This window comes from Emydura macquarii, unplaced genomic scaffold, assembly GCF_026122565.2.
Source record: "Emydura macquarii macquarii isolate MOO-44397 ecotype Brisbane River unplaced genomic scaffold, CSIRO-AGI_Emac_v2 contig_2023, whole genome shotgun sequence".
Lineage (NCBI taxonomy): Eukaryota > Metazoa > Chordata > Testudines > Chelidae > Emydura > Emydura macquarii.
In genome coordinates this window covers 26,823-35,194 of record NW_027132160.1, presented here as the reverse complement: position 1 = coordinate 35,194, position 8,372 = coordinate 26,823, and the positions used below count along the sequence as shown (strand labels likewise).

The 8,372-nt window shown below is 58.7% G+C and overlaps 3 non-coding genes across 3 annotated transcripts; all 3 read right to left on the bottom strand.

Moving 5' to 3' along the window:
* Positions 1-348: 348 nt before the first annotated feature.
* On the bottom strand, positions 349-421 carry TRNAK-UUU (transfer RNA lysine (anticodon UUU)). Its single transcript has one exon. It is a non-coding gene; the product is annotated as a tRNA-Lys (tRNA).
* A 263-nt stretch (positions 422-684) lies between these two features.
* TRNAK-CUU (transfer RNA lysine (anticodon CUU)) lies at positions 685-757 on the bottom strand. Its single transcript has one exon. It is a non-coding gene; the product is annotated as a tRNA-Lys (tRNA).
* A 6,713-nt stretch (positions 758-7,470) lies between these two features.
* Positions 7,471-7,589, bottom strand: LOC137159950 (5S ribosomal RNA). The gene has a single exon (XR_010921764.1). It is a non-coding gene; the product is annotated as a 5S ribosomal RNA (ribosomal RNA).
* Between the last annotated feature and the right edge of the window lie 783 nt (positions 7,590-8,372).

The following is an 8,372-nucleotide window of genomic DNA, read 5'->3' as shown; positions in this document are numbered from 1 at the left end:
AGGATTCAGAGTCCTGGGTGCTGGCCCTTACACCATGGGACCGAGAAGCGGGGGCCGCTCTGCCCTCTGATTTTTACGGGCTGGACGTTGTGTGGGCAAATGATTGCCTCCCTCACTCAAGACCTCCATCTCCTATCTGCCCACCCCAGCATTATCTCAGCAGCTGGGCACACACCACTTTCTTCAAGGCTCTGAGGGCAGCGGGCATCTCAGGAAGTTGGCCGTGCATTCCACGTTACAAAGGCTGTTTCCTGGGACTCTCCAAGACCTGAAGAAAAGTTGGGGGATGGGACACGGCCGCTCTTTTCAACAGTCAGATGACCGTTAAGTCCGGAACAGCAACTGGCCTGCCCGACCAGGGACTTGAACCCTGGGCCCTCAGATTAAAAGTCGGATGCTCTGCCGACTGAGCTAGCCGGGCTCGGGGGGCGCGTTTGGAAATTGGTGCAGAAGACAAGTTAGGCACGAAAAAGCGAGGCCCAAACAGAACAGGGAGTCTGCATCTCTCCCTCTCTCCCCTGCCCTGCCCTCCAGCGCCCCCCTCAGGCCATCGGATAAGCGCACGCGCAATTCAACTAAACCAGATCTCCAAGACCTGAAGAAAAGGACACAGGCTATTGTCAAGGGACAGGTCACACAGCCGCTATTGTCAAGGGACAGGTCACCACGCAGGCTGCATTTCCACACCTGACCAGGGACTTGAACCCTGGGCCCTCAGATTAAGAGTCTGACGCTCTACCGACTGAGCTAGCCAGGCTCACAGAACAGCCTTGGAATTTCGTGCAGAAGAAAGTAGGCACGAAAAAGGGAGGCACAAACAGAACAGCGAGTCTGCGTCTCTCCCTCTCTCCCCTGCCCTAACCCGGGCCTCCTCCCTCCAGCGACCTCCTCAGGCCATTTGACAAGCAAATGCACAGCTCAGCTAAACCCTGCCCAAACTGTACAAGGCCCAGCTCGTCAACCTACACATTACTCCATTCTCCATCCCTGAGCAATCGGCAGGAATGTTAAGCCTCGCTCCCACATGCCCGCCCTTCAGCGTTGCTGGGGTACGCCCACACCGCCAAAGTGACTTTGCCCGGTAGCTCCAGCACCGGGGCTCACTGCAAGGCCAGGCATCCGGCCCAGCTGCACGACTCAGCCTAAATCCAGCTCACTCCGCGTCCCAGAGGGCCGGGAACACCGAGCCGTCTGGAGCGTACGTCCCCCGTGGCGCTCAACCCACAAACGGCAGTCATCAAAAGGTAGGCTCCCAAGTCATTTCGAGGAGGGAGACGCGGCCGCGAAGCCGTCCCCATCTCTAGGAAGTAAGAGAGGAGACACGAGGCCCCACCGAGATTTGAACTCGGATCGCAGGATTCAGGGGGTAGGGCTAAGGCTAGGACTTGGGCTTGGGTTATGGGGAGAGGGATGGTTAGGGGGACAGTCTGCCGTTGGGGAGGGTTAGGGTTAGTGGGAGGGGCAGGTTAGGGTAGGGCTAAGGGAAGAGGGAGGGGGAGGGTTAGGGTCAGGGTCACGGGTTAGGTTTAGGGTTAGGGGGACGCTTTGCGGATGTGGAAGGGTTAGGGTTAGGTGGTGGGGGTGGGAGAAGGATTAGGTGGAGGGGCAGTGTTAGGATAAGGGTTAGGTTTAGGATTAGCAGGAGGGTGAGGGTGCTAGAGCTAGGCCTAGGTTTAGGATTAGCGTAGGGGGACATTTTGCTGTTGGGGGAGGGTAAGCGTTAGGGTTAGGGGGAGAGGAAGTGTTAGGGGGAGGTTAGGGTCAGGGTTAGGGACAGGGTTTAGGGTTAGGGGGAGGGGAAGGGTTGGGTGGGTTAGGTTAGGGTTAGGGGCAGAGTCAGTGTTTCGGTTTAGTGTGTGGGTCAAGTTAGTGTTAGGGTAAGATTTAAGGGGAAGGGGAGGGTTAGGGTTAGCGGGAGGGACAATGGGAGGTGACGGTTTAGGTTTAGGGTCAGGGTTTGGAGTACGGTTAGGGTCAGGGTCACGGGTTAGGTTTAGGGGATTCTTTGCATGGGGGGGGATTAGGGGTGCATGTGAGGGTCGGATTAGGTGGAGGGGGAGAGGCAGGGTTTGTGTAGGAGTTAGGAGGAGGATGAGGGTGATTGATAGGGCTAGGGTTAGGGGGACACGGCGGTTGGGAGAGTGTCAGTGTTAGGGTTAGGGGGAGGGGATGTTTTAGGGGAGGTTAGGTTCAGGGGTTAGGGATTGAGTATAGGGTTAGGGGGAGGGTTAGGTTAGGGTTAGCATCAGGGTCAGAGTTTAGGATTAGGAAGCGGGTCAAGGTCAGTGAAAGATTAGGGTAAGGCTTGGGGGAGGGTTCGGGTTAGGGAGAGGGTCACGGGGAGGGGCAGGGTTAGGTTTTAGGGTGAGGGCTAGGGCTAGGGCTTGGACTTGGACTAGGGCTAGGGTTAGTGTCAGGGTCAGGGTTTAGGGTTAGGTTTAACAGGATGCTTTGCAGTTGGAGGTGGATTAGGGTTAGGAATACGCTTTGCAGTTGGTGGTTAGGGTGGGGGGGAGGGTTGGAGTTACTGGTGAGGGAGGGTTGGGGTAGGGTTAGGGTTAGATTAGGGTTAGGATTAGAGTAGGATTTGGGTTAGGTTTAGGGGGAGGGGCAGGGTTAGGGTTAGGCGGAGGGGGAAAGCTAAGGCTAGGGGTAGGGCTAATGCTAGAGCTAGGGTTATGATCAGGGTCAGGGGTTAGGGTTAGGGTTAGCGGGATGCTTTGCAGTAGGGGGTGGATTAAGGTTAGGGAAACACTTTGCGGTTGAGTGTTGGAGTTGGTTAGAGTTCAGGGAAGGGGGAGGGTTGGAGTTGTGGCAGTGGGAGGCTTGAGGTAGGGTTAGGGTATGATTAGGGTTAGAATTAGAGTAGTGTTAGGGTTTGGGTTAGGTTTAGGGAATGGTTAGGGGGAGGGGGAATTTTAGGGGTACGGCTAAGGCTACGACTCGGGTTAGCGGGAGAGGGATGGTTAAGGGGATAGTGTGCAGCTGGGGAAGGTTAGGGTTAGTGGGAATGGCAGGTTAGGGTAGGGCTAAGGGGAGAAGGAGGTGGAGGGTTAGTGTCAGGGTTAGGAGTACGGTTAGGGTCAGTGTCTAGGTTTAGTGTGAGGGTCAAGGTCAGTGTTAGGGTAAGGTTTAGGGGGAAGGGGAGGGTTAGGGTTAGCGGGAGGGACAATAGGAGGGGAAGGGTTAGGTTTAGGGTCAGGGTTAGGGTGATGGGGAGTTGGATGGTTTGAGTCAGGGTTAGTAGTACGGTTAAGGTTAGGGTCTGGGTCACAGGTTAGGTTTAGGGGATGTTTTGCGGATGGGGGAGGGTTAGGGTTAGGGGTGCGTGTGAGGGGAGGATTAGGTGGAGGGGGAGAGGCAGGGTTTGTGTAGGGTTAGGTTAGAGTTAGGAGGAGGAGGAGGGTGATTGATAGGGCTAGGTTTAGGGGGACACTTTGCGGTTGGGGAAGGTCAGTGTTAGGGTTAAGGGGAGGGGAAGTTTTAGGGGGAGGTTAGGTTCAGGGTTAGCGTCAGGGTCAGGGTTTAGGATTAGGGTGCGGGTCAAGGTTAGGGAAAGGATTAGGGTAAGGCTTAGGGGGAGGTTTCGGGTTAGGGAGAGGGTCAAGGGGAGGGGCAGGGTTGGGTTTAGGGTGAGGGTTAGGGTGAGGGTTAGGGTTGGAGGAAAAGGTAGGAGGATGGTTAATGTTAGGGTTAATTGGAGGTAAGGGTTAGGGGAAGGCCTAGGGCCAGTGCTAGTATTAGGGGGACACTTTGCGGTTTGGGAAGGGTTAGGAGGAGGAGCAAGGTTGGGGGAGGGGGAAGGCTAAGGCTGGGGCAAGGGCTAGTGCTAGGATTATGATCAGGGTCAGGGGTTAGGGGTTAGGGTTTACAGTTAAGGTCAGGGTAAGGGTGAGGGTTAGGGTTTGGGTGAGGGTTAGGGTTAGCGGGATGCTTTTCAGTTGGTGGTGGATTAAGGTTAGGGACACGCTTTGCGGTTGTGGGTTGGCGTTGGTTAGAAGTTGGGGAAGGGGAAGGTTGGAGTTGCGTCAGTGGGAGTGTTAGGGGTATGATTAGGATTAGAGTGGTGTTAGGGTTTGGGTTAGTTTTAGGGAATGGGTTAGGGGGAGGGGGAGTGGTAGGGTTAGAGGGAGGGTTAGGGTTAGGGGGAGGGGGAAGGGCAGGATTACGGTTAAGGGGAGGGAGGAGATTAGGGGTAGGGTTAAGGCTAGGACTCAGGCTAAGGTTATGGGGAGAGGGAGGTTTAGGGGGACAGTCTGCAGTTGGGGAGGGTTAGGGTTAGTGAGAGGGGCAGGGTAGCATAGGGCTAAGGGGAGAGGGGGAGGGTTAGGGTCAGGGTCACGGGTTAGGGTTAGGGGGACGCTTTGCAGATGGGGAAGGGTTAGGGTTAGGTGGTGGGGGTGGGGGGAGGATTAGGTGGAAGGGCAGGGTTAGCGTAAAGGTTAGGGTTAGGATTAGCAGGAGGGTGAGGGTGCTAGAGCTAGGCCTAGGTTTAGGATTAGCGTAGGGGGACACTTTGCTGTTGGGGGAGGGTAAGCGTTAGGGTTAGGGGGAGGGGAAGTTTTAGGGGGTAGTTAGGGTCAGGGGTTAGGGATAGGGTTTAGGGTTAGGGGGAGGGTTAAGTTAGGGTCAGGGTCAGGGTTTAGTATTAGGGTGTGGGTGATGGTCAGGGAAAGGGTTAGCGGGAGGGGCAAAGGGAGGGGCAGGGTTAGGTTTAGGGTGAGGGCTAGGGCTAGGGCTAGGGTTAGGGTCAGTGTCAGGATCAGGGGTTAGGGTTAGTGGTTAGGGTTTACAGTTAAGGTCAGGGTAAGGATGAGGGTGAGGGGTAGGGGTAGCGGGATGCTTTGCAGTTGGGGGTGGATTGAGGTTAGGGACGCTTTGCGGTTGAGGGTTGGAGTTGGTTAGAGTTTGAGGAAGGAGGAGGGTTGGAGTTGCAGCAGTGGGAGGGTTAGGGCTAGGGTCAGGGTATGATTAGGGTTAGGGTTAGAGTAGTGTTAGGGTTTGGGTTAGATTTAGGGAATGGGTTAGGGTTGTGGGAGTAGGAGGGTTAGGGTTAGGGGGAGGATTAGGGAGACTCTGCGGTTGGCGGAGGGTTAGGGTTAGGGGGATGGTGAGGGTTAGAGTTACAGGGAGGGGCAGGTTAGGGTTAGAGATAGGGGAGAGGTAGGGCAAGGGATAGGGCTATGGCTAGGTCTAGTGTTAGGGGGAGGGGAAAGGGTTTGGGGGACAGTCTTCAGTTTGGGTGGGTTAGGATTAGTGGGAGGGGCAGATTAGGGTAGGATTAATGGGAGAGGGAGGGGAGGGTTAGGGTCAGGGTTAGAGTGATGGGGAGTTGGATGGTTAGGGTCAGGGTGAGGGTGAGGATTAGGGTTAGGGTTAGGGTTAGGGCTAGGGCTAAGGCTAGGGCTAGCGTTAAAGTTAGGAGGATGCTTTGCAGTTGATGGAGGGTTAGGGGGAGGAGGGGGTTTAGGGTAAGGGTTAGGGGGATGCTTCACAGTTGTTGGAGGTTTCGGGTTAGGGGGAGGGGAATGGTCGGGTTAGGTGGAGGGGAGGGGCAAGGTTAGGGGGGACGGGGAGGGTTAGGGGTAGGGTTACGGTTAGGGTTGGGGGAGGGATAGGGCTTGGGATAGGGCTAAAGCTAGTGCTAGGGTTAGGACGATGCTTTGCGGTTTGGGAAAGGTTAGGTTTAGGGGGATGCTTAGGGTTAGGGCTAGCGCTAGGGTTAGGGTTAGGGGGATTCTTTGCGGTTGAGGGAGAGATAGGCTTAGGGTTAGTGTTATGTTTAGATTTAGGGTTACGCTTAGGGTTAGAGTATGGGGAGGGACAGGGCTAGGGCTGAGGGTTAGGGTTGGGGGAGGGTTAGTGTTAGGGGGACAGTCTTCAGCTGGTAAGTGTTTGGGTTAGTGGGAGGAGGAGGGTTAGGTTGTGGTTAGGGTTAGGGTCACGGTTTAGGTTTAGGGTTGGGGGATGCTTTGTGGATGGGGGAGGGTTAGGGTGTGAGGGGGAGGGTGAGGATTAGGTGGAGGGGGAGGAGCAGGGTTTGGGGTAGGGTTAGGGTTAGAGTTAGGAGGAGGAGGAGGGTGAGAGTGATTGCTAGAGCTAAGGTGGGATTTAGGGTTAGGGGCAGGGGGAGGAGAAATGTTAGGGGTAGGTTAGGGTCAGGGGTTAGGGATAGGGTTTAGGGTTAGCGGAAGGGGGAGGGTTATAATTAGGGGGAGGTGGGGGTGGGTTAGGGTTAGGCGGAGGGGGTGTTTGGGGGAGGGTCAGGGATTAGGGATAGGATTTAGGGGTTAGGGTTAGGGTGTCTGTGTGGGTTAGCGTTAGGGGAAGGTTAGGGTTAGGGGGAGGGGCAGGGTTAGTATTGAGGGGCAGCAGCCAGGGGAGGGGAGGGAAGGGAAGGGAAGGGAAGGCAGCCTGCTGGGAGTGACAGAGGGAGGAGGTGGAGCAGCAGAGTTCCACTGCAGCCACCCGCCCAGAACACAAGCCCCGCGGGCAGGGGTGGTCTGTCCCCCCGGCCCCTTCCAGGGCTGCGGGGACACGGGCAGCCAGGTGCCCCGGACCGCCCGCCCGCCCGCCCCCCATGTGGTCGGCGGGGCCGCGGGAAGGGAGAGGCAGTGTTCTGCACACCCCCCTCGCCGGGAGGCCAGCCCTGGCCAATATAGGCTGCCTCGAGGGGTTCTGAGGGTTTACTGCCGCCCGGCTGGGAGGCCGAGGGTGCTCGGAGCGGCCTGGGAAAGTGCCCCTAAGGGCCCTGGGCCCCTCCTGCGGTCGGCGGGGCCGTGGAAGTCCCTGGAGGGGAGCTGCTGGGGGGGGGGGGGGGGGGGAGAGCCCTGGGGGAGAGGCTGGGGATGCACACCGGCTCGCAGGCAGGCCAGGCCCGTTCAGAGTAGGGTGCCCCGAGGGGCTCGGAGGCTTTGCTGACGCCCGGCCTCGGGTCCGAGGGGGCTCGGGGTGGCCGGGGACTGTCCCCCCCAAGGGCCCTGGACCCCTCTTGCTGTCGGCGGGGTCGTGGAAATCCCTGTGGGGGGGGGGGTCGTGGGACTGCCCACCCGCTCGCCTCCAGGCCATGGGAGGGCGGCATCCAGGGGCCGCGAGGACGACCGGGGCAGCGCATCCAGCAGACGCGGACCCGCTTGGCGCCGTGCCGAGGCAGGGTGGGATCCAGGAGCCGCGGAGCCTTCCTGCCGGCCAGCAGCTCGGCCGCGGGGGCGGGGGGGGGGGGGGGGGGGGGGAGGGGCACAGAGCGCCCCGGGAGAGTAACCTATGAGGAGAGCCACGGTGGGGAGCTGCAGAACCTCCTCCGGCCCGGCTCGCCGGTCCGGCGGTGCCCTCTGACCCTGCGCAGAGAGGGCCCTGCATCGGGTGGGCCGGGTGGCTTTTCACCTCCCGCCGTCCGCGTCAGCATCCCGCCCGAACGGTAGCGTGGGGAGAAGAAAACGGGAGTTTTTTCTCTCTCAGCTGGAGAAAAGATGCCTACAGCACCTGGGATTCCCAGGCGGTCACCCATCCAAGTACTAGCCAGGCCCGGGACGGTTTACCTTCCGAGATCGGACGAGATCGGGGGCGTTCGGTCCGGTATGGCCGTAGGCAACCTCCTGCCTCCCTCCTCGCCCGCTCTCCCTGACCGACTCCCCGTCCTGCGTTCACAGCCCCGCGCTCGAAACGCATTCCCCTCCTCCACGATGCGGTCGCACTCCCAGGAACCCGAGGCCTGGTGCGGTGTGCTTCTCAGGCCACCCCGAAGCCCCTCGCCACATCCCGCGTTCCGGCTCCGGGGGCCGGCCCTGGACAGCAGGACGAGACGAAAGCTTCCCAGGGGCGGGGGAGCCCGCCTCCTTGAAAATTCCACGGGGAGCACTGCCCGAGGGCGGTGCGGTGAGTGGGATGGGCGGTGGGCCCGATCCTTCGCCCTCCCCACGCCTCCACCCCCGGCGGCATCGCGTTCTCCACTGGAAAGGGTCTGACTACCCCCAGGCCCACCTGGAGGAAAAAGGAGGGAAAAAGTCCAAGTCGCCCCGGCCACCAGGTCAACCCGGGTAACAAGCTGAAAAAGTCAAAGTCCCACCAGAGACCAGGTCAACCCCGGTAACCAGCTGAAAAAAAGTTTAAGTCCCCCCGGCCACCAGGTCAACCCCGGTAACCAGCTGAAAAAAAGTTTAAGTCCCCCCGGCCACCAGGTCAACCCCGGTAACCAGCTGGAAAAAGTTTAAGTCCCCCCGGCCACCGGGTCAACCCCGGTAACCAGCTGAAAAAAGTTTAAGTTCCCCCGGCCACCAGGTCAACCCCGGTAACCAGCTGAAAAAAGTTTAAGTTCCCCCGGCCACCAGGTCAACCCCGGTAACCAGCTGAAAAAAGTTTAAGTTCCCCCGGCC